The sequence below is a fragment of the Brachycentrus maculatus genome, unplaced genomic scaffold (genome assembly GCF_059751285.1).
Source record: "Brachycentrus maculatus isolate JH-2025_06_01 unplaced genomic scaffold, ASM5975128v1 h1tg000176l, whole genome shotgun sequence".
In the NCBI taxonomy this organism is placed as follows: domain Eukaryota; kingdom Metazoa; phylum Arthropoda; class Insecta; order Trichoptera; family Brachycentridae; genus Brachycentrus; species Brachycentrus maculatus.
In genome coordinates this window covers 2175243-2201923 of record NW_028280928.1, presented here as the reverse complement: position 1 = coordinate 2201923, position 26681 = coordinate 2175243, and the positions used below count along the sequence as shown (strand labels likewise).

At 31.6% G+C, this 26681-nt stretch overlaps 2 long non-coding RNA genes across 3 annotated transcripts; one reads left to right on the top strand and one right to left on the bottom strand.

The window, feature by feature from the left end:
• Positions 1–1581: 1581 nt before the first annotated feature.
• Positions 1582–11596, bottom strand: LOC148308119 (uncharacterized). Of its 2 annotated transcripts, none has more exons than XR_015837741.1 (3): positions 10290–11596; positions 9208–9362; positions 1582–1918 (listed from the first exon to the last, which is right to left on the bottom strand). It is a non-coding gene; the product is annotated as an uncharacterized LOC148308119 (long non-coding RNA). The 2 variants fall into 2 exon arrangements; XR_015837740.1 differs by lacking the exon at positions 1582–1918 and adding an exon at positions 2173–7257 and having other exon boundaries at positions 7843–9362.
• A 2775-nt stretch (positions 11597–14371) lies between these two features.
• LOC148308118 (uncharacterized) lies at positions 14372–22118 on the top strand. The gene is made up of 3 exons (XR_015837730.1): positions 14372–14882; positions 16790–16960; positions 19782–22118. It is a non-coding gene; the product is annotated as an uncharacterized LOC148308118 (long non-coding RNA).
• Positions 22119–26681: the final 4563 nt, after the last annotated feature.

Below are 26681 nucleotides of genomic sequence, written 5' to 3'. Positions count from 1 at the left end.
TTTGTGTACTTACTTAATTCCTGATGTTATATTTTTTTCAAAAATGTCAAGAACACTCAAACAGCGGCCTTATGCCAGACGATACTGCGATTTTACACCGAAGAGAGTGGAGCAGTGTTTAGAGGCCATTCGAAAAGGTACAATCAGTCAAAGAAAGGCTGAAGAAATTTTCAAAATCCCCAGAAGGACGATTAACTATAAGCTCAAAGGTCAGCACACAAAACCTGTGGGAAAACCTCCAATATGTGACAAGGGCGAAGAGCAATCCTTCGTAAACTGCATAGTAGACATGAGTGAGTACGGTTTCCCAGTGAGTGTTTTTAACCTTCGCTACATTCTAATAGCCTATTTGGATAGATTTGGCAGAAGAGTACGAATATTAAAGAACAACGTACCAGGCTCTGAATGGATAAGATCATTTTTGCAAAGACATAAAACCTTGACTGTTGCAAAAACTAGTCAGGTGCTTAATCGGTTGCCATTAAAAGCGTATGACGATGACGTGCGCCAGAGTTTTCAACAGTTTTTGGAAGAAAATAGATTCAACCCAAAGAATTCAGTCTTAAAACGCAGGAAAACGATACCGATAGAACCAGGTAAGAGCATTGCTCACGATCCAAATGTCGAAATGAACGTTGACGAGACACAAATGCTACCTGAACCAACTACATCAATGATCCCACCTTCCGCATCGAAACTTCCAGCATATCTAGCATTAACTGATTATAGTTCACACGGAAGCTTTGAGGAAGAGGGAGAAGAACAAAAACGATAACTGAAACCAGTTATCGTATTTGTTCTTCCGTTTCATTAGGACCAGTAAAAAAGAAGGTGGGAGAATATGTCGTATTTCGTTATGAAGGAGAAAAATTTCCGGGACAGATTTTGGAAATAAAGAAAGACGGAGCTGTTAAATCCATGCAGGAGAGTCTCAAATCGTGGAAGTGGCCGATGAAGGATGACTTTCTTCAATATTCTTGGAAGGATGTAGCGGGTTCCATAAAAGAACCGAAAATGCAATCCAAAAGAGGTTTCTTTACCGTCCCGGAACTTGACCATATTTAGACCTAATTTAATTTTAATTCCTATTACCTATGTAGTACGATATGTTTTAATATCCACCTTTTATTTTATATAATTTTAAACCTTCAGTATTGAAAAAAAAAACATTTTTGTTAGATTTTTCAATATTTAAAAAAAAAAAATTCTATCAAGTGTCTTATTTTTCCATAATTATACAATATTATAATCTGCATTTAGTGAACTGTGAGCCAAAACCCTTCATAAGGTGCAACAAAACTTGTAGGATAGCCTTTACTTTGCATCAATTTGGATTCTAGTACGAAAAGTGTAGAGAAAATATCATGGTGCAAAGTTGTACTTTACCCCGGGATACTTTGCACCAAAATATAAATAAAATAAAAAAATACAGGCAAAATAGATAAAAATTTAAAAATGTATCAGACATGTTACAGGTATATGTGTTATTACATTGCAATAGTTGAAACCTCAGAAAAAGTAAAAAACCTGATCTGAATAGACAATTTTTTGAAAAAATGCAGTATTTTGGTGCAATGTATACCCACTTTACGGTACGATGATAGATTGAAGACGAGGCATAACACGGTAGTATTTTTTTTTAATTTTCGCTTTGTTAAAAATAATAATCAAGCCCTTTTATCAAAGAGACCTGTGAGTAAAAAAATTTAACAAGTATGTTCAATATTATGACATAAAATTTTAATTTTATTTGGATCGCTATCCAAAACTTGTGCTTTGGCCTTGCATATCTTATATTTTATACAGCGGTAGTGGTACTTGTTCCCAATCTTTTTATTAAACAAGAATTTATAATTATTTAATTTCAGCATATTGTACTTTCCGTGTTTCGAAGGGATGAACTCTGCATTTGGAACATCTGGAAACAAGATGATAAATTAGATTTTATTATTTACAATCCAGCACAAACATAATGAATGACAAATGAATGTTTGAAAATGAAATAACTAGGCGAAACAATTGTCACAATATTCATTTTTATGTATTTTTTTTAATAAAATACAACTCAGTAGACTCAAAAAATCTGTGTTTGATTTGAAAATGAATACATAAATTAAAATGGAGTTCTACAAATCAAACGCCAAATCATTAAATAATAAATCAGGGTGATGGGCACACAACAGCATTATCCACTGATAGTGAATAATTAATTCATGGCAAAAAAAAGCACATTCCAAAACGATACATATCGTGGGTATAATAAAATAAAATAATAAAACTCTTATCCGCACCCCAATGGTGCATAGGGCACTGCGTCATATAAACGCAGTGTTATCTTGATCGTTTACACATGAAGGAAAGGTGATCAGCCCTCCGCTTCAGGTACCAGTCCAGGGTAATATTGAATAAATATGACAGTGAAAAAATCACTTATATTTATTTTACCCCCCTTGGGAATCGAACCCGGGACCTCCAGAACGGTAGCCGAGCGTGCTGACCATTACACTACGGAGGCGGACAAAATCGTGGGTATACTGGCAAATAACCTTAACTTGAAAATATGGAATTGTGACTTAATGATGCGTGTTATAAAGTTTTAAACGTTCTATAAACTGGCAAAATACAGTAAATAATTTGAAATGTCATACTTATGTGGTTTTAAAAGTAAATTCAACTTTAAGTTTAAGCGCCGGTATTTTATTCAGGCTATACTATAAGCTTTAAATAACAGGAATTATTCAAACAGGGATTTTAGAGTTAATGTTTTTTTCCAGTATACCCACGATTTAAACTGTTTAAAAAAACATTTAAATAAAGCGGAAAATTTGACATTTAAAATAGTCTGTTATTCAGCAAAAATTAAGAATTTTCCATAGCTGGATGATTTTAGTTTTGCTCCCAACATCCTCTAACTATATCTATATTTAAAATATAAGCACTTACCTATTTGGAATTTTTACTATAATAATTTGCATATTCGGAGTCCATTTCATGAAATAATAACTTCCGTCATTGAGCTTCATCTAATGACTAGTGTTAACATACACAAATGACTTCAGGGATGTATATGGCTGACAAGTCAGTATTTTCAGAATTACAACCTGGCAACCATGGATACAGGAAGAATTGGCAAACTGGCGTCATTACAATAAAGTAACTCCATCTTGAGCCGCCATGATTAATTGTTAACAAAAATAATGAAAAAATACTAAATTTGATACTTTTGTATGCGATCAAAAACATACAATGACGGTATATATGTATATGTCTATAAGTATTAGATAGAGACAAAAGCATCCTAGAAAGAGATAGAGATCCTCACATCCTTCTCACAAGCTGTCATTTACAAGTATCTTTTGAGGATTCAATTTGGCTTTGCTTTAGTAAGAGTTAAAGATTTATTTAAATAGTATTTTATTATAAATTTAATTATAATTTACAAGAACAGTTCTTAAAATTACAATACATTTATTTTACTAGTGTGTTTGATTTTTTTATCATAATTTTACATAATATGAATTTTAAAAACAAAGTAATAATCTATATACAATATATTATACACAAAGTCAAGTCAGTAATGAAAAAATAATTATAATATCATTCCTTGTTTTCTTGAATCACATTTTAGGACCGATTTTAAACATTACAAAATTCTTTGAAACGCATTGTGTTATATTCAGTTGATGACAACAGCTGTCATTTGTTATGTGTTTTGTGGCGCCTGTCAATATTAGGCATATTGAGTAAATAAAATGATATTTTTTTTATTGAATATTGGTCGGGAATTAAAAAAAGGATTGCTAAATAAATGATAATATCACAGTAATAGTAAGGGTAATTTTTTTGTAATATTCTTACATTTTGACTTTTCGCTCACTCCTTTCAAGAATGTCATAAATCAAAAATTGTCAATTTTCCGCTGTGCATGTTTTCAGAATGCCCAGAAAATGTACTATATCCCAGCAAAAGCGGCATATTTTTAAGTAAATATTTACCCGCTACAGGGAAGAAAGTGTTGTTTTTGCATTTTGAAGAAAATGTATTGTTTAATTTTTTATTTTTAAATACACTAAATATTTTTCAAATGGAGAAAAAACCTTCAGGTTTTACCTAAAATGATCGTTGCACAGTAATAAGTCCAATAAGTGGCTTGATATTTATTTTTAATACATTGTATTATATTTTTAAACTTTAAGGACGATCTCCTGAAAAATCAAGTTTTTTGATATATGACGTTGTTGAAAGGAGTGAGCGATATGTACTGATAAAAGACTCAAGTGACAATGGGCGGGACATGTATCAAGACAGCACCCCACAAGATGGACCCCTAAAGTGGTAAGATGGCCCTTGGGAGAATAAAAGAGGCGTCGGAAGACATCAAAAAAGATGGCCCGACGACATAGCCGCTGTGGGAGAATGAAACTGGCTGTAAACAGCAACAGATTGAAAAAATGGAAGGATACGGAAGAGGCCTATATCCAGCAGTAAAGGACAGGAGGCTAATGAAGAAGAAGAAGATGTGCTGATATAAGCTATCATTGGAAAACTCATTTTGTTTAATGACATCGTCTATGTTTTCTTTGAGGTTTTAGACACACGGGTAGCAAACGCCAAAGAATATGATGATTTTGACTGGATAAATTAAATTTGTTCTACTGTTTTCTCTTCATTCATTCGATTTATAAGGCGAATGTGGTTGGTAATAGAAGCAGAGGTAGATGAAAGAAAACTTGACATGATTAAATATTTTCAATTCTTGAAAGTGGTTAGGTCAGGAGTCAGAATAATCGACGGGTACGTATGAGGAGATGCATGAGTGTGAAAGAGGCGAAGAATGTTCGCAAAGACAGAGTAGTGTGGCGTTTTATTATCTCTGCCTGGCTCAGTTAGTTTTAACTGGATAAGGGTAAGAAGACCCCAAAAGAGATGGTCCAATGACATAGTCGCTGTGGGGGGTAGAAACTGGTTGCAAGCAGCAACCAACCAGAGGAAATGGAAAGAAGGGGAAGATGCCTATATCCAGCAGTGGAGGTCTCATGAAGAAGGGTAGGATACAGGGAGCAAGGACCACCCGTTCATTCACACACATTCAAATTTTCTAGAATAAACTTTTTGTTAGAATGTCAAATTTATTAGATGATTGTAAATACGCTCCCATGACTGCCAAATTTTATAACCCTACAAATTAATTTGTAGGTCTCTAAAATTAATATTTTTTCAAAACAAAATCTTCCATATACTTTGTTGTAATGCTAGAAGTATGGAAGAAGTAACATTATACCCTTTCCTCTAACACATTTACACTTTAGTAATACTATTCAACACATTAGTAATACTTTATATAATTCATATAATATTTAAACTTGAATATATTGCTAACTCTTTTGAACAACGACGTATATCAAAAATTTTCAATTTTGAGTTGTGCATGTTTTTGGAATGCCCAGAAAATGTACTATATCCCAGCAAAAGTGGCACATTTTTAACTTAATATTTACCCGCTACAGGGCAGAAAGTGTTGTTTTTGCATTTTGAAGAAAGGGTATTGTTTAATTATTTTTTTAAATATACTACATATTTTTCAAATGGAGAAAAATATTCAGGTTTTACATAAAAAGATCAGTTGCACAGTAAAAAGTTCAAGAGGTGGCTTGATATTTGTTTTTGATACATTTTATTATATTTTTAAACATTCAAAACGATCCCCTGAAAAATCAAGTTTTGTGATATTTGACATTGTTGAAAGGAGTGAGCGATATGTCATAATATAAAATCAAATGATACGCTACGTTTTATTAGAAATCTAGTACAGTGGAACCTCTCATAAAGAGCAAAAAAAATTATAAAAAAGTTGCTCCCTTAACGTGGGACATTTTGCATAGCAAGTTACTTAGTCCTTTTTTCACGACATTCACTTGTGAGCCGGGACTTCCACGCCAGTCAAAACAAAGAATGTTTCACTTAACAAGTAAGATTCTGGAACAAATTATGGGCGTTGAGAGGTTCCACTGTATGAGGTTATGTAAAACCTCACATTACTGTGTAGAATGACATTTTTTGAAATACTATTTTTTTTTTTATTGATGAATTAATTATTATAATAGTTTAAGAAAGTCTAGAATGTATTTATTTTTTTATTATGTTTTTCATCAGACACCGGATTATTTACCCTACAGATGATATATCAATCAATACTATAGGTGTCTCAACTTGAGATAAAAAATCACTTTTTTTATGTATATAAATATATCCCGGGGCTTACGACCTGGCATTTGGCTGGGTTAAGTGATAAATTTGTACACGTGTGTAACGTTCATCATTCTGCCCATTATTGAACATCTATACTGTATTCATTTTTGAAAGATTATATATATACACTGTTGTTGGATTCCTTTTATACGTTAGCTGTAATTTTGATCAATTGTATCAAAGTATGGCTGATATATGATTTATGTCCAAATAAACAAAATAAAACAAAACCTGTCTGTAAAAATTGGACCAAAAATATCAGATACTAAAGAAACTAAATTTCAAGGTCATGAAATATTACAAATAATCACGGATACTAAAATAATAATAATAAAAATGGTCATGGAATGAAAATATATTTTTATTTACGCAATAGATGGGGTTAGTGAGACCGAAATAGGAACTGCTGACTGCCAAAACCCTTTGGGCCAAAATAAGAAGTCAAAGAGTAAGGTTAATCCACTTCGGAATGTCCCCAATAGGAGCTAGCGAATTCGGAATGCTTGGATAAACCGCGAATTCCTGTTCTATTTTTGAATTTTTGTAACCAGCCCCTGCTGGCCTTGAATTCATCTTCCTCCACGACACCTTCCTTGCCAACTCCTGGATGTTTTTTCTTCAAATCTGCATAGATCGATCTGGCGAGGACACAGATCATTTCCTCAGTAATCGAATCTCCGGACATTTGTTTTTTATTAATCCACACAATCAATAACTTTTCCATCTCTTCGTTTAAAATACACCTTTGGGAGGATAATGTTTTGACTCCTATCGCTACTGTAGCCGCCTTGATGGCTTCCTTATTTTTCAAGATTGTAGCGATAGACGATGATGCCATGTTGTATTCAGCTGCCAAATCTGTAATTCTTACACCGCTCTCATGTTTTCCAATTATCTCTTTTTTCTCTTCAATGGTGATTAACCTTCTTTTCTGCTTTAAAGTAGGATTGGCATTACTTTTAGGAACCATTTTCATGGTCGGAGTTTTTACCTTTTTTTTAATCGTAGCTGAAAAATAGAAATAAAAATTAATACATAACTCACTAGATAGATTTGTAATGATTTCATTGATTGATTCGTCAGTCACTTTTTGTTAAAATCTATTCATATTTAATTTAAGTTTTACTTGATAAAAAACATTTTTTTGTAAAATCTAGTATGGTACGTGTTACGATGCATTTAAAAATGATGCATCAAAACAGGTGTCACAATGGATTTTAGGAAATAATGGTATTAACCAAGCAAAACATAAATTAAAAATGATTTGTTATGTTTTGTTTAATTTATATGATTCTTCTTGCTAAGACAATTTGGTATATTTGAGATTCCCTTGAAGTAGTATTTTACAAAAATGGCTCTATATAAATTATGTAAATTAATTTACATTATTATTATTATTCCCGACATTCAATCCCTCAAAACATGACATCAAGTAACCAAACATAATAGGAATAACATACTTTTTTCTAATACCTTTATTTGCTATTTTTCTGATTATTCATTTTTATATTCACCTGCTTTCTAAATGACAGTGCTAAGCTGTACCTTTTCTTCGAACATAAATATTAAGAACACGCAACAAAAAATAATTACCTGTAAATATTTCCAATTTGAGAAAATCTCATATTTACTGGAAAATTACCGATACACATGGTGTAATAATTTTCTCATGTCTCTGTGTGTCTCCCATATATTTGTAATGCGCTCTAGTGGCTATACACATATTACAAAGAAAAAAAACACTTAATCTACATAATTTTTAAATTATTTATTTATTTGTTATAAGTTAAATAGTGGGCATAACCGAAAATTATACCAGGACTGCTTCCCTCTTAGAGCACTGTCACCAATATAGAAGAGATCAATCATGATTTATGGAGGATACTATGGGAAAAAGGATGGGTGGGTTTTGATATTTATTATGTAAATAATGAACAAAACAAAGAAACAAATAATTTTTCAAACATTTTTATATAATGACACCATTATTTATTAACATACATATAATATATTTTATTAACATACATAATAATCACAGTGAATTTGTTTGCACATTTCTATGTACAAAAAACCTAAAAGTTATAAATTTGATTGCCAATACAATGAGAGAAAAAAGACATACTCAGCGGAGAAAGAAACTAAAAAAAAGACTATATTTCGAAATAAAAAGATGTAATCTACTTGCAATTCTCATATTCATATAATTTATAAAAGAATGGAAAATATTATATTTTATTTATTGTTTCGGCATTAACTTTGTGGTAAGACATGTTACAATGATTAAAGAAAACACTTGTTTTTTACCACTTGAGTTTTATTATAGACTACATGTTTCAGAAGTTAAACTTCCATCATTCAGGTCTGTATAATAACTGGTCTGTATAATATAGTTATTATACAGACCTGAATGATTTCAGAAGTTTGGAAACTCAAGTGGTAAAAAACAAATGTTTTCTTTAATCATTGAAAATATTATACATATTTATGAAATGTATATTTGAGTGGTAAAAATACTGACTGTTTTCATTTTATTGCAAAGAAATAAATGACATTTGAATATTAAAATATTATCGCTATATAATTTAAATGAAAATTATTTTTCTGTCTTCGTCAACCTGCATAACATGTTTTAATGACCTTAACGTTGGGGCATTCCAATTTTTGAAAATCAAAAGAGAGGGAGCACAAATAAGACCTTAAATTATATTATTTAGGATTTTTTTAAAGTAGAATAATATGAGAAATATATCATACTACTATTACTACCATCTTGCTGTTTTCTGCATAGGTACTCCCGTCTGACCTGACACTTCTAGTGTCCCTTACATTCAACCGTTAGTATTTTAGAAGATCACAGATTCTGAATAATTAAACTGAATTAAGAACAATTCAATAAATTTTAAACGGTTTCACAGTGTTACATGGTTAATGATTATGCACACCTATAATTTTCAATACCTTGTCGTCTTCAGTAAGAATTGAAGACTTGCAACCCTTATCTTTCATCCTACAACGCCATCTGTAATATCCACAGGGTGTGCGAGTTTGATTTAAGTATCGATGAGGGCCCATGTCAATTACCAAAGTGCCAGATTTTGATGTCGTAAACGTAGCTAAAAAAAATTAATAAAACATGATGAATAATGCTCAATTTACAAACAAAAAAATTAACCACAGATGCTGCGAAAAATTAAAGAAAATGGTTAGCCATATTTGAAACGCATCCGTTTGATATATCGCTCACTCCTTTCAACAACATCATATATCAAAAAAACTTGATTTTTCAGGAGATCGTTTTTAAAGTTTGATAACATAATGAAATGTATTGAAAATAAATACCAAGCCACTTATTGAAATTTTTACTGTGCAACAGATCTTTTTTGGTAAAACCTGACTGATTTTTCTCCATTTGAAAAATATTTAGTATTATTTAAAAAACAATTAAACGATACCATTTCTTCAAAATGCAAAAACAAAACTTTCTGCCCTGTAGCGGGTAAATATGAAGTTAAAAATATGCCGCTTTTGCTGGGATATAGTACATTTTCTGGGCACTCCGAAAAGATGAACAACTGAAAATTGTCAATTTTTGATATATGACGTTGTTGAAAGGAGTGAGCGAAATATGTACATTAGGGGATTACATTGATATTCATACGCGTCAAATGATACATTTTTAAATACAAAATGTTCTTGTCTTGATTGTCTTGATAAAGAAGCGGATAGCTTCGAAACTGGAAGACATTATAATTAAGTTATAATAAAATATTTATAGTGATTTTAAACAAAGTTACATTTTAATTATAAAATGGAGAATCACAAAGTTAGTCCTTTAAATATAAATTATACAATATCTATACAATTCGTCAAAATGGTAAAATATGGAATTGCAATGAATATTTAAATATTTGAATATGTATTTTTTTAAGTAAAAAGCTTCACATGAACTGAGTTCCGGGACCTTTTTTGTTTCAAAAAAGCCCTGGATTTAAGAAATGAGTTTGAAAACCAGGATGTATCAAATCATCAAATAAACTTACCTAAAATTATGCCAATTGTCTTAGCCAGTTTTTTGCAGCATGCTCACGATATATATAAATGATTTGTTCAGCATGATATGATTGGCTATAAATTTCATTCCAAGTAGAGAGGTCTAAAAACTTATTTAATAATATTCACATAGCTCAAATGTTGGCTCAAATGAATGCTGTATTATAATGTTGCAACACTAGCTCCGATAAATACTGTATCCAGTGTTGAAATTGCACATCAGATATTAACCGAAACTACACAATGTTATGGGTTGGTTTAACCCCACACACACAATTTGACGACACTTTAGACGCTGTACGTTTTATTTATTTTTATTTATTTTATTTATTCGGGAATTGTACAGCTTACATATAAAAAAAATGATATAAAACAATAGTAACATTAACAATAATAAACATTACATTACATTGACAAAAAATAGTTAAGATAAAAAAAAGCCAATTAAACAATTCCACAATTACGTTGAAATAATTCCATCTTATGTCGCGTGCCTAAAAGAAAATTTGTGAAAACTAAACACTCACTTTAACACTTCAGAAGGGCAAATATGACCAAAAAAATATGTATATGTACGGCAAAAAGTAAAGGAAAAGATATTATATTGGTGGAGAATTTTATTTATTTCTTTTAATGTACTATAATTGATTTTACACTATAATTTGCTGAAACTTTTAAATACAATGTTTACATACAATCAAAACACTTTTTTTAGTATGTTAAATTAGGACAGTAAGCAAATATATTTCCATGAAGAAAAGTCAGTTCTTGCAAAATAATAGTCAAGTAACATTAATAAAGCAGTATTGTTATTGACAGTTGAGCTGTCAGAAACTTGTTGATAAATAAAATATACACAATTTTAAAGTAATAAAATGGATTATGAACTACATTTTCTTTAAAAGTATATACAAGTAGTCATCGGTATCATAAATATTTACATTATGCTGAATTAGGGTTGATTTATTTAAATAAAATGTAAATTGTTCTTGTCAAACATAACCTCACACTAGGTGTTTCACTGTATTAAAACTATGAACCTTGGAGGCAATTTTTTTTTAATAACTAAGATTGTGATAAAATTTTACTGTAATTGCATACAATAAAAATATTAAAATGAAATATATTTAAATGACACAATGTAAAAACCGACTAAAACCATCCTGTACGTATTCCACACCAATTTTACATAGACAAAAAAGGAAGCTGAACTAAATTTTAATTTAATTCACAAGATCGGTCGAATCGGAAAAAATTTAATAATATAATCATAAATTTGAAGGGGGGAAATCTCGCTCTCAACATAATAATCAAAAATATTTATAACGCGACAAGGTCAAATTTTTAAATCGTTTACTAAATTATCGGTAAAATATATTACTTGTCAAAAGGAATAACTTTGGGTAGTTGAAAAGATTAAGAAGGGTATGGACATGTGGAGTGAATGGATATCGAGAGAATGACCAAGAAAGTATTTGTGGCAAATGTGAGCGAGAGAACAGAACGAGTACGGCCGAAAAAGACTTGGCACGATTAGATCAATCAGAATTTAAAACCTGGCGGTGTAAAAAGTTTGCGTAATCGAAGAGCATGTATGACTAAATGTATGGATGTGAAAAAAGCGAAGAGTGTATGTAAGGACAGAAAACTGGGGCATTCCATCCTCTCTGCCTACCCCTGCGGAGAAACGGCGTGATGTCGGTAGAAGTAGCAGAAAATATTTAACTATGATCTTCATATTTTAATATGATATTTGATGTTGAAATAAACGACAAAATAAGAAATAAAGTAAATTAATGTGATAAACTTGTATGTTTTTAACTGAGTAGTTAATAAAAAAAATCATGATCAAGTGTTTCAGATGAAGAAAATAATATATCACAAGTAAAAAAAGAAAAAAATGCTGTTGAATTATAATGGTATTTACTAGGTATACGAGTATTTAAAAAATATATTGTAAAAAATATTAAGATACGAGATGTTTTAAGCCATCTAAATAGACACATGTACGTACATAGTTTATTTCTTAAAATTGATCTGTGAATGATAATAACTACACAATATTGAAAACCAAATGATTTGCTGTTGAAAAAAAAACAGTTTAAACGTATAGAAGAAACAATATTTCTTCTAAAAAATATGTATCAATTAAATGTACAGGCGGACCTCAACTTCCGCACATGATTGGTTCCTGAAAATGTGTGCGAAAGTTAAATGTTCGTAAGTAGAGGGATGTAAAAAAATAAATATAAAAAAAACACCCATGTAAAAAAATGTACTTACTAAGTACATTTAAATAAAAAAAATTTTTTTTAATAAACTTGTCAAGAGTTGTTGCAGTTTTCTATTTTTTTTTCCTTTTCTTTATAGTTCTATAACATGAATTGCTATTATGGGTTGCCCTACGCACTTAAGATATGCGTTCTCCATTGGGATCACATTCTTCAGTATTTTTTAAAATGTCTTGAGATGCGTAAAACCTTTCTTTCATGTTTTTTAATGTTAAGGTCTTGATACTTTCATCGGGTTTTTCTTCCTCACATTCATTAGAAATGTATAAGTCAAGAGTCCAGAATGTGATGAAAACACCCATAATTTTTGGCAACAGTTGTTTCCATGAACCTTTCATTATTGACTATTTTATTTATAACACTTTTCATAGAACGAACCCGGTTCATACATATTTCTAAGTGTAAAAGGGAAACAACTGCACGGAAACAAAATATTTTTGCCTAAAAAAGATTTTTTTTAATGTGCGAATTACTGAATTTATAAAAGTATCAGATATATTTTGGACAGTGTGTTAGGGAGTTCTTCTGTGTGGTATATTTTTTTCATTCCAAATTGTGTTTTTTTTAAGTATTAAACATGGATTTTCAGAATAAAATGATGATTTTATATTGCAATTAGTTGTAATATTACAAAAATACTTAAAGGGAAATGCGAAAAACAAATTACAATAAACTAATTTCGTTTCCCCGAAAAGTAAGTTGTGTAAAGATGTAATACTCTTAAATATGTGTCAACGTTAACAACATGCAATAAATTAGTACAAATGTAATAAATGTATTGCATAATAAAAACGAAATATCGTTAATTGCTTACTCCCCTGCTTTGTTTGTTCGGTTAACCGGATGTCGTCAATTAAGTTGGCAAGTCGTTTGATTTGTAGTATTATGCTCACGGGGTAAAGAGTATATGGATATTAAGCAGAATTTACTTTCGATATCGTATAACGTTGCCTTTTTTCCTTATTTTTATTTTTTTTAATTTTATTAAAGGAATAACCAGCAAAGCCTCTATTAGAGTTTTGTCTGCAGGTAGAATTAAAAATTAATCTTTCTTGAATTAATTTTACAATTGGCGGAAATCGAACCCGCGATACCGCGAACCGTCGAGCTTCTACCCAACTACGCCGCGGCGCCCACTTGCATACATTAAGGAACTCCGTATCATACCTTCGGGTGTGAAATTTTGTGAATAACGAATCTAAAAATATATATTTTTAAACAATGGTACGAAGTATTTATAAATTATCGAACATATTTTACTTTTTAATTATCAATGTAGATAGCGGTTACTTCTTGCATAGTAACCACAAAAGTTATGGTACCTAAAGGGTTAATAAATTGACTTAATAGTAAAGTCGTCACTTTCTCTAGAGTAAAAAAAAGAAAACATCATAAATAGTGGTACAAATTTCCTACATTGTTTTTAAGCCAAATAATCTGTGAAAATAAGAGTTTACGGATAAAAATATGTTTTGTATGCATAACTTTGTTTAAACATAATTGTATTCAATTTAAAATAAAAACATTTCATGCTCTCTCACAAGAACTTGAAGAAAATCTGAAAATATATATTATTTTAATAATGTTTTTTTTAAAAAAAATAAAATCTTGTCTTACAACCATGTTATTTTAAATGAAAAAATGTTTTAAAAGCATGCTGAAATTCAATTTTATGAATCTCGTGCTTTATTTGTAATTTTGACTAACATTCTTTCAAAAACCAATAAAATTATTTTAAATCAAGGTTTTCAAGGTAGGGCCCAAAATATTTATATTTGAGATTGTCTATAATGTTTCCGATATCTATGATAACAAATATGTCCTTATAATTTATCTTTGAATAAGTGTCGGGATTTTTGACGCGATTTGAAACGTCAAGTTTACTAATATTGTGAACAAATGTTTTATTAAAAAAAAACTTGAAATTGTGTATCTTCAAAAATATAAAAAAATACAATTCTATGTTTATGTTTTTTAATACGCAGTGCTAGCTCATGATATATTCGTTTTTGGTTACGTTACTTCAAAGCTAACAGCTAAGATTTATTTCACTGTTTAACTAAAATTTGTAGATTGAATTATTAAAATGTGTTATAAATTTTTATAAAACAAGTTTATAATTTACAAAATATATGTTAAAACTAGTTACAATGTGTTTTTGTCATCAAATACCTTTCCTGTCAAAATGGGTTAGGTTATTGTTTTAGATATTATAAATGTATGTAACTTTCCTACGAAATATCTCAAGTTAATTGAATGTTGTTTATTACAATCGCGAATTTTCGTATTCAGGTATATAATTTTCGTTTGTTTGGCATTTATTTCACTTACAACCAGTGTTGCCTATGTGGTGTTATTGAAGTTTTAGTGCAGTGAGCTATTTGCTGATTCTCGGTTTCTACTATAGTTTAAGTGTTTAAGTTAATACTGTTGTAAATAATCACTATTGTCCCATAGACAATATGGTAAACAGTGTGTGTTGTTACCTCTCACCCTCACAGTTATTGGTATGGTTTCATGTCTCATTTTTATGTCATCAAAATACTTCTATTACCTAGGTTCGTAACCTAGGTTCGATCGAAACCCAGGGGTTCAGTGAGTCAGTCTCCCGGGTTCGGCGGAGGTCAAAACACGCAAAGACTTATTGTACGATATTATGAAAAATGATACGACGCATGATGTATCCATTTATCCAATAGATCTAGTACATTATTTGAAAGGAATATATCAAATATAATGAAAAATGATAAGACATACGATATATTCATGTATCCAATAGATCTAGTACATTATTTGAAAGGAATATATCAAATATTGTGAAAAATTATACGACATACGATATATTCATTTATCCAATAGATCTAGTACATTATTTGAAAGGAATATATAAAATATTGTGAAAAATTATACGACACACGATATATTCATTTATCCAATAGATCTAGTACATTATTTGAAAGGAATATATCAAATATTATGAAAAATGATAAGACATACGACATATTCATTTATCCAATAGATCTAGTACATTATTTAAAAGGAATATATCAAATATTATGAAAAATTATATGACGTACGATATATTAATTTATTCAGTAGATCTAGTATATTATTTAAAAGAAATATATATCAATCTGGTGATAATTTTTTCCAATTAAAGGTTCGGTGAACACGTATATGAAACTGATGGGGTTCGGTACCTCCAACACGGTTAAGAACCACTAACTTTAGACGATTTGGTCTGTTTGTGGGACTGATTTCTAAAATTTTAAATGCGGTTACTTAATTCTTTTATTCGGTCAGTTCATCTTGTCGGAGACCTTGTTTTTGCCGAGTTACCCTCAACTGGGAGTTACCTGTTGCTCACAGCTTCTCCAAACTGGCTTGTCTATTCGTTAACATACCTAAAGAAGGAATATTTTTTAATAATTTTTGGAGACTCTTTACATTACTGACAGTCACTGGAGATGTTTGTGTAATCCTACAGTTTAACCTTTCCCTCCCGGTGATATGTATTTACTACAACTCGACTTTGAAAATGAGAATATCAATAAAAAATATAATTGATTCCGGCTCACAATTCTTTTATTCTTCCGTAATATAATTACGTATTACATGAAAGTATTTATAATGCAATGTTATTCATTTGCAGCGACGGAAATAAATAATTTGCGTCAAAATCGGGGATAAAATCACCAATTCACAAGCGTTTCCCAGTGTGTGCGTGCGTGCCGTGCTGTGTGTACACTTGCATATCATAGCGTGTTTAGTAGTTCGCAGGTCGTCCTCCGTGGCGGTTGTGTCGCTACGCCAGCTGTTACGGCTACTTGCGGTGTATTTTTTTCCTTTTGTTTTCAGATACTAACCAGAGCTAACTTTACTAAATTATCGGAGATGCCATTCAGATGTTGTAGCAACAGAAATGGCGCCATTTTACTCAATTATACAATGACACTCGCGCCATCTCGGAGCATTTCACCACAAAATTAATTCTGTCCATGTTTCTCCAGATGTGAATAGTCTTTCCGCACATTTTGACATATTTAACCTTTTTTTTTTTTAAATGTAATACCGTGATGATCATATGTCAATCACCAAATGATTGATATATCAATAATGTAATGTTTCCCAAAAAAAAGTTTTGCTGTAATTGAAAATTGTATATTTTTTTATAATGAAAACTCTATGAACTGTTTTAGAATGGGATTCGGATGAAAGAAGTCCACAATCGTTCTCTCGAACCGCATCTCATCAAACCGCATCACTACGCCTTACGGGAAGACATTTCATCACGAAGATTCCGCCTACGAAAAGAAAACAAAACGCTGTTAAGCGGTGTCTAGTTTGTTGTTCAAAAACTGACAAAACCGGTAAAAAAATACGGAGAGAAACTAGATATTACTGCCCAGATTGTAATGTAGGACTTTGTTTGACATGTTTTGAAATTTATCACACGAGGGAGGTGTTTTAAAATAATAAAGTAGTTTGTGTAATCCGAGAGTTTCATTCTTATACATTAAGACTCCGCTTCACACTGCTATGTTTTCATGCTAATTAAGCATTACATTTGAACCTCTCATAACGATCATAATCCGTTCCAGAATCTTACTTGTCAAGTGAAACATTTTTAGATTTTATTGGTGCGGAAGTCCAGGATCACAATTGAATGTTGTGAAAAGGGGACTTGCCCTTTCTCTGCAAATCGTTATGCAAAACGTTGCTCGTTTTTTTTGCTTGTCAAGTGAATTACTTGTTATGAGAGGTCGGCTGTCCAAACTTAAAACACAGTAAGGGACATTTTTTTGTAGTACGATTTTTTTTCAATTTTTGGACTAAGTAGAATCTACTTAGTTAAAAAATGCAAAAAAAACCTACTGCAAAAAAAGTATCCCTTACTGTGTTTTGAGTTTGGACAGCCGAGGTGGTCGTTATGAGAGGTGCTCGTTATGAGAAGTTCCATTATAACATTTTGAGTGTGTCCAAATACTTGTTCACAAAATCTGGATCATCTCCAATTACAGGAGTTATTTTCATATTATTTTTTGAAATCTCATCAAGAATTCGGTTAGTGTGGTTGTCAATAATGGGTAGAATTGGTAAATGCTACACGTGTGTAAAGTGATCACTTAAACCAGCATATGACGGTCGTCAGCCCCCGTAAATGTCCAGACTTCCATATTCTTCCTCATCTTTGATGAGATGTCAAAAAATAATAGTTCCATTATATATGGCAGTAATGGAATTTTCCAATTTATGTTTTTTTTGCTTTGTTACTCATAACTAGTCTGGCAACGCAGTCTGGTTGGATATAATTACAAAACAAACGCATGTTTGCTCCGTCCCAGTTGATTCATGATAGGTGACCGTGAATATAAAGTATCAAGGCTACCGTGTGTATAAAGATACGAACGTAATATTTTATTATATTGTGACAAATCTGCAATTTTCAGTTTTTACAAAGGGTGAAGGCAAAGAAAAAGAAAGCAAAGCGACCAGAAAAAGCATTTCGCTGGAAACTAAAATGCAGGTACTCGGGAGATTGGATGCGGGCGAACGACAGTCTGATATCGGCACTGCGTTGAATATGCCTACTTCCACGATACGCACGATCCTTAGAAACAAAGAAAAAATATTGTCATCCGCAACAACGACCAGAGTGACTTCTGCTAAGAAAATTACTCGTTCCAGAAGCAATGTGATTGAGGAAATGGAAAAACAACTTTCCATCTGGATTGACGGTGAAGTTGAACGCAATACCCCCTTGAGTCGCGCGGTTATAATGGAAAAGGCGAAAACAATTTTTAACCGTATTCAAAATGAAAAAGGCGACAGGAGTGAAAAATTTGTAGCCAGTCGAGGGTGGTTCTATAGATTTAAAATGAGAAACAATATTCACAGCATAGAGATTACTGGAGAAACTGCAACTGTTTTTTAATTTTCATGAATGTTTGACAAATAAAAAAAACTGTATTACCAATATATAAATATATAAAATTGTAAAAAAAATATTATAAAAAATTATTTAAACTAATTTAAAAAATATCTGTTTTGTTTCACTTATCCCCTTTATTTACGTGCTAACATCACCTTGTTTAATGCTGTTTTTTTGTAAGTGCTGGAATTTAATGTAATGTATCCAGTCAAGCTGTGCTAAGCCCTTAAATGTAATGTATAATGGTGGAGACTGACCGGAGCATTTCGTCATAACGTAACATGAAAGTGAATTAATTTTAATCTTGATAAAAGAAAATTGTAGTTAATATGTTAAAATGTTGTATATCATTTTATTATTTAGTATTTTATCAAAGTTGTGGGAGGAGGATGATTGTGAGCATGATTGATCTGCACAAGTTGATCATCTCCTGCTGTTTGGGTGGTAACTCGACATCCCTTGTCGGCATATGTGCACCTCCACTGAAATTTGCATTTGTTCAAAGGTTTATGCCTAGTAAACATGTACTCATTAAATACCAGCATTTTCCCACCAACAGGAGAAATTACAAAGGAAGCTGAAAGTCAAATGCGTAACATTAGGGTGGAGACTGACCGGAGCATTTCGTCGTAACGTAACGTGTTACGATGCGATCATTCAAGCAGTCAGTACAGCGAGCCGAGCTGCTCGCCGCTCGTTCCGAATGCTCCATCCGGAGGCGGATGCAATTTTAAGTCAGTACCAGGGTTGCAAAATCTGTGGGAAATTTTCCAAACTGCGAAGAATCTTTTTTTCTTCATCTGGAGTAAGATGTAATTATTAAAATCACAGAACCAAGAATCACGTCGTTTGACATTTTAACTACGAATGCTAAGATTCATACAGATTTTAGGTTGTTGATTCTATACAAATTTAATACAGATTTCTAGACTGTAATTCAAATTTTTTGGTTTGGCATATGGCAATACTGAGCACAAGGCCACGAGCAGTTGTGTTCTAAACGAGCACTGATCGCGGTCAGTCAACAATGCTGTAAAGTCATAACATAACATGCTCGCCGCGAGCAATTTTTCGACGTTACGTTATGACGAAATGCTCCGGTCAGTCAGGTTTAATTATGCGTTATTCTGCATTGAAATTTTCTTATTTAAATATGAGGAACATTGTATTCAATATGATTACCTAAACCATAAATTTGTAGTGACTGATATTGCCAACAGTATTATCTGATGTATGTTTTATGTTTTGTTTATTTCCAGTATCGTACATTACCCTAAAGAATAAAAGGTTGCCATTGATTGATGGATTTACTTTCTGGAAGGGTGGGGCTTCGAGTGGAGGCCATCGGTGGTATTGTTCCTCAAACTCTTCACTTCGATGTCCTGCTTCTGTTGTGATAAAAGACGATTACATCTTATCCAAAAAGAATTATCACAACCACGCTCCACCTAAGTTTTTTATTTCTTCTGCTGGCGAACATATTAGGTATTCCCAGAAGTAAAATGTTGATTGAAATATTTTTTTAATAATGTATTTTCATTAATTTTACCAACATTCCTGTAACTGTTAATCAAATCATATATTTTTTTAATATTATTTTAAATATTTATGACACTATGTTGTTTTTTTTTCGTAAATGAGTCCGGGTTTTGGTGAGAGAACTGTATTTTGATGAGAAGTTTCCAGCATTGGAAAAACCCACAATGCAAATCCTAAATAAATTCATTAACAAGATATTTTATTGTAACAGATCATTAGTCAGTATCTCGCTTTATGGTCAGGGTTGCCAAATTTTCTGATAATCCTGTCAAGACATTTTGATGAAGAAAGATTTAAGTATCTATTTATTTAGGTAGACGTCCGTCATTATATATCGTTCACTTCTTTCAAAAACGTCATAAATCAAAAATTGACAATTTTCAGTTGTGCATGTTTTCGGAATGCCCAGAAAACGTACTATATCCCAGCAAAAGAAGTAGAAAGTGTTGTTTTTGCATTTTGAAGAAAAGGTATTGTTTAATTATTTTTTTTAATATACAAAATGGAGAAAAAACCTTCGGGTTTTACCTAAAATGATCTGTTGCAAAGTAAAAAGTTCAATAAGTGGCTTGATATTTATTTTTAATACATTGTATTATATTTTTAAACTTTAAAAAGGTTCTCCTGAAAAATCAAGTTTTTTTATTTATGACGTTCTTGAAAGGAGTGAGTCATATCTCAATGTATTTTTCCTCGTTTTTATTATTTTTTTATCAAATTTATTATTGTAAATATTAAAAATTTATCATCTTCTACTGATTAATAATATCGTTCATAACTTGAATATTTAATTTACATCATAGAATATGTCGAAAAGGTTTCGGACGTATCGGGGTAGATGGCAACCCTATTTATGGTGTATACAGGTACATTTTATAATTTCAAGTCCTCGTTTTATTGAAATATGCTGACAATTTAAAAAAAAAAAAATTAAAAAATACTTCAAATAATTATTTTTATCGGACTATACCTGGATTTAAAACGAGGTTTTTATTTTCATCTATTTTTGTCATAATATATGATATTGGTGTATATGTGAAATGAAATATAACATCTTAAAAAAAAAACCCACACACTTTATTTTTGATATCTATTTTATTCCATTTTTTCAGGAAGAAAAAAATATAAATAAAATGTAACTTTGTTTTAAAATCACTATAAATATTTTATTATAACTTAATTATAATGTCTGCCGGTTTCGAATACTTACACATTTTAATTATTAAATGGAAAATCACAAAGTTAGTGCTTCAAGTATAAAGAAGAAAATAATGTTTCTTGTAAACATTGAATTTATAAATCGAATGTGACTGGAATTTTCAAATTCATTTTCGGAATTTCAAAAAAAAACTTTCACTCTTAGACAATTTCCCTTCAGGGATTGGCAGAGCAGATAAAACTATTGGATGTTAATGTATTTTGACTTTCACTTTCTTTTTAATATTGTACTGTACATGTTTTAGATGAAAGAGAACATATTTTAAAATTACGCGAAGAAAAGAAAGGTGGAAAGATTTTGAGAAAACAGTGCAAGAATTGTTACTCCAGAGGCAAACGTAAGGACACCACTTACGTATGCACAGTCTGCGAAGGATCACCGGGCTTTTGCTTAGATTGCGCCAAAATAAGTCATAAACCGTAATTTTTTTTGCATACATCTTGATTTTTGAATTGATTCTCGAATTGTGGTGGTAATTGATGAATCGAAAAAATAAAAATAAAGTGAAACTTACATTGTATTTTCTTATTTTTCCATATTCGATTCTATTCAATATGCATCACATGCCAGAGCGTGATACGGCATTTGTGGACTATTTTGCGTGCCGGTGCCAATCATGTGCTGACGTGTGGAAACCCATAATGCTTATAATACCATTTCGTTTTACTTATGGAATATATTTCTCTATATTATCAAGACAAATTACATTGCTTTTGGTGAAATAATGCTTCCCAACCCGGCAGCGAACGTGTTAAATACCAGAAAAAGTATTTTTGATGCAATATGTGAAAAATGATATATGTATGTAATATTTTTTCTGTTTTTCAGCAAGATATATCAAAACGCTCAGTAATACCAGATTGCTTATGCTAAACCATTATACGTATAGTAAATTCTGGTCTTCGTTGAAAGGGAGTACTTGGCGTTGTTCCTCTTATGAATCTCAACTCTGCAAGTCCACTGTTCGTGTTGACAACGATGACAAAATTAGTTTGGTTCGGAATGAACATAACCATAAACCCCCTAAATATTTCTTTACCCAAAATGGAGATTATGTTAAAATTTGAGTGGTCTATTAAAAGCCCAATTACATAAAAACTGTATTTGCTATTTATTTCATTATTTTAATAAATATTTAAACTTATCATTCAGCAAGCCTTTGATGAATAAAAACACAAAGAAAATATAAAATCTTTATTGATATTAATCGCCCTACACATACAAACGTACGTGATACGCACGGCTTTTCTTCACCATTCTGCGCTGACCCATATGACCTACACACACGAGAAAAAATATCTGTTCCAAAAATAATACGTACCGGATACACTGACAAACTTTTGTCAGGTTTCATACCTGACAAAAATTTGCGACAATAAACGTTGTGATTTTTTTTGCTTGTTTTTAAAAAATGTGCCTGAAAATAGCCCAAAGGTAGGGTGGTTAACCGTTTGATTGCCGATCGTCGATTTTCGTCGATTCGTGTTTTAACGAAGATTGCCGATCGTCGATTTCCGTCGATTGCGTCAGTCGTGCTCTGATTCGCGCGTACGTAGGGTGTGGTGCTGCGGCGTTGGTAAATATTATTCTAATATTATCTTAATAGTTGTAAGATCGTAGTAAACCGTTTAAATTTCAGATTCATTTATTATTTTTTTTATTTTAGTTAATTTAAAAAACATAATGTCGAGCGCGTCCTCTGAAATGTCTGATAGCGGGAGCGACGATTTCCACTCCTCTAATTCAAGTTCGAGTAAGAGTAGCTCTGGTGAGAGTGATGTCATATCCGTGTTTCCCAACCGCAGGATGCGAATTTCCAGTAATTCTTCTGATCGTGACCAAGAAATGGAGAGTAACACCAGAAATTACTCATTTACAAATGTACCTCCCGGAACCAATTTTTCTACCGAAAATTCTCATTTTTTCGAAACGCCTGGACTTCGGGATCCTCCTCCGCGTGATTCCATGCCTATATCATATTTTGATTTATTTTTTAATGTCATTCTGTTAACAACGATAAAAAATGAAACCAACAAATATGCCCAACAATTTCTTGAAAACTCTTCTGACACTTTACGAAACAAATCACGTGCAAAGGCTTGGAAACCGGTGTCTGTATTGGAATTGAAGGCTTTCATAGCGGTCATACTTGAAATGGGTATTACACGACGACCGTCAATTGTTTCCTACTGGAGTACAGATTCGAGGGGCATACCATGGTTCAAACAAATGTTCTCAAGAAACCGATTTCAGATAATTTTGAAATTTTTTCATCTAATTGATAATTCCACCTTGGCTCCATCCAATCATCCAGACTACGACCCCTGTGCAAAATTCAATATGATAGTTGTCCATGCCAATGAAGTTTTCCGACGCCATTATATCCCTAATCGCCAGCTCTCTATTGATGAGTCATTGGTAGGGACTCATTGCCACTCAAAAATCAAACAATATCTCCCCAACAAAAAACACCACAGATGGGGAATAAAGTTTTGGATGTTATGCGACTCCATAACCCATTATTGCTTGGCATTTTTTTGTTACCGAGGAGCAAAATTAGAGCAAGACAAGGATGATACAAAAAAATTTGGCCTTGGCCATGTTGTAGTAATGAATCTGTTAAAAATTGGTAACTACCTGGACAAAGGTTATCATATTTTTGTTGACAATTTTTTTACAAGCATTCAACTGGCTAAGACTTTATTGGAAAGAATTACGTATATTACAGGAACCATCCGTCGAAACAGGAAATATATACCACGTGAGGCACAAGTGTCTCAAGTTGGAAAACCTAATTATTATAAAAGTGACGACATTCTTCTCTGTTCATATCGAGATAAAAAAACCAAAAAACACCCGGTCATCCTAATTTCTACAAATAGTAATACGAGTGGCGTCACAGTGAAAAAATATAGGGGTTCATACGAAACGCAAACAGAAAAACCACAGATGATTCATGAGTACAATTTTTCCCCAATTCATTCACAGTGAAGCGCCCTTGAGGTATTTTTTTACGAAAATGGCGCTTTATAAGTTATCCAATTTTATTATTATATTATTTTTACAATAAATACATGGGCGGAATAGATGAGTCTAATAAAATGTTGTATGTATATTTAGATGAAAGAAGAACATTGAAATATTGGAAAAAGGTAACATTTAACATTTTTGGAAGAATGGTTTTAAACGCATATATAATATATTCAATCAATAATGAAGGCAAAAAAATTTCAAGACACGAGTTCACATCAAAAATAATTGAATCGATTGAAAGGGAATGGTTACCTACAAAAAAAAAAGCTGAAATTTCTTCAACAATTTCATTCCATAAATCCAAACTGCAGAAGCTTCCAGGAAAGAATTTACGTCGCTGTGTGGTCTGTAGTAATAAAGATGGTGCTGGGCTGCGTAGATCAACGACTATTTGTGCTTATTGTAAGAAGGGTGTCCACACGGCGTGTGCAGGAAAGCACAGTTGTTGATTTTCTTTTGTTTTTCATTTTTGTCTTTCTTTTTTTCTAAATAAAATACTGTATTCATTTATACAAGCGTTTTATTTCAAATATTTCGACATTCTTTAATAAAACACCGAAAAAATCATCAAAATTCATGAAAATTCAAAGAATTTATGGGGTTTTAAAAAAATATAAAGTTTCATAAAAAATGATGTTTTTTTGGTGGCATTTTACAAGAAACTGTATGCATTTTTTGGCACTCAAACGGTTAAACAAAGATGAAGAAGTCTATTGAAACGATAATATGTATAAGGGCTTGCAATATGTTTTTGGCTGGTTAAAGTAATCATTTCATAAAATCTTGATATAAATAATTCCTAGAGCAAATCTCAAATTTGTAGCAAAATTTTTGGACACCTGTAAAATATAATGAATGAAAATTGGTCTAAATAAAAACGCTTATGTCGTCTTCGTCTCTTGTCATATAATGGGGTATTTCCACTCGGGAGAAAAAAGCAGAATTAAAATACAGACATTTTTTAAAAATTTTTTAATTTTATATGTAAAAATTTGGAATATCAAACATTTCGTTTTCATCAATTTGATTACTAAAATAAACCATTTTAGTAAGTTGGCAACATTTTGGATTAGTAAACATGCTGTTATAGCCAGTGCATTAAAGTTCTACTGTGTCAGTTCCCTCTTCCAATATGAAATTTGTCTATATGGTATGTTTTCTCCGCCGTAATATTAAGGGTGCAGTAACGGGTTTTGCATAGATGGGTCGGTGATGTCACAAACTGTTCTTCTTTTCAATAAAAATAATGTTGCAGTAAAAATGATCGATATTAGTATCTTAAATGTTTGCTATTACAAATGTCTAATAAATTACTAAGAAATAAATGGTTCTTGTTGCAATAACAATGTCATCTTTTTTTTAAAATGGGATGTGGGTGGGGAATGTGTGCAACAATCAAACACACCTTTTTTGTTTTTAAATTAAATTGATTTATTATATCGTTGTTTAATTTTTTATTTCATAGCCATGCGGTCCTCGAAACCCAAAGAAAAACAAAAAAGAAGGCGCATTTCGCTAGAACAAAAATTGGTAATTTTGGAACTTATAAAAAGCGGAGAAAAAATTGTTAAAATATCCGAAGAATTCAAAATAAGCCCTTCTACAATTTCTGGGATTCAATTGATGGAAGATAAAATACGAAAAAGGATTACCATTGGATCATCAGCCAGTGTAAATCAAACTGCTCGTATTAGAAATAATTTATTAGCCAGAACAGAACATTGTTTGTTTATGTGGATTAAGCACCTTAGTCAAAATAATGTACCCCTGGAAGGAGATATGATTAAAAGAAAAGCAATCGAACTATTTGACAGTTTAAAAGCGGAACAACCTGATTCTAAGGAAACATTTGTTGCTAGTAATGGGTGGTTTGAAAGGTTTAAAAAACGTTTTTCTTTAAATTGCACTAAAATACGTGGTGAAAGTGCAACTGGTACTAAAAGCGTCTCAATTGGCTACTTATTAGATGATACTGAGGCTGATTAAATACCTCGCAGGTCACAGGTTACATAAGTTTAATTTTAATCTTGCTTTTTGCTTTCGACAGTCATTGTATGGTTTTTAATATGTCTTATTTTATATTAATATGTGTCTTTGTGAAATAAAATATATTCCCGGATTAGTTTTTATTATTTATTCATTATATGCTAACCCATTTTGTAAAATGAACTATTAAACTTTCACCTTAAACTCCCCTGCTCGCAAGTTTTGTGAAGATTACGCCATCCAAAATCAATAGTAAAGTCATTGACGCTGGTTTAAATGTAATTATCGTGTGTGCGTGTGCATTCATGCGTGCACTGTGTCAGTTTCTGCTTCCAATACAAAATACGTCTGTACGATATGGTTACTCTGCTGTAATACTAAG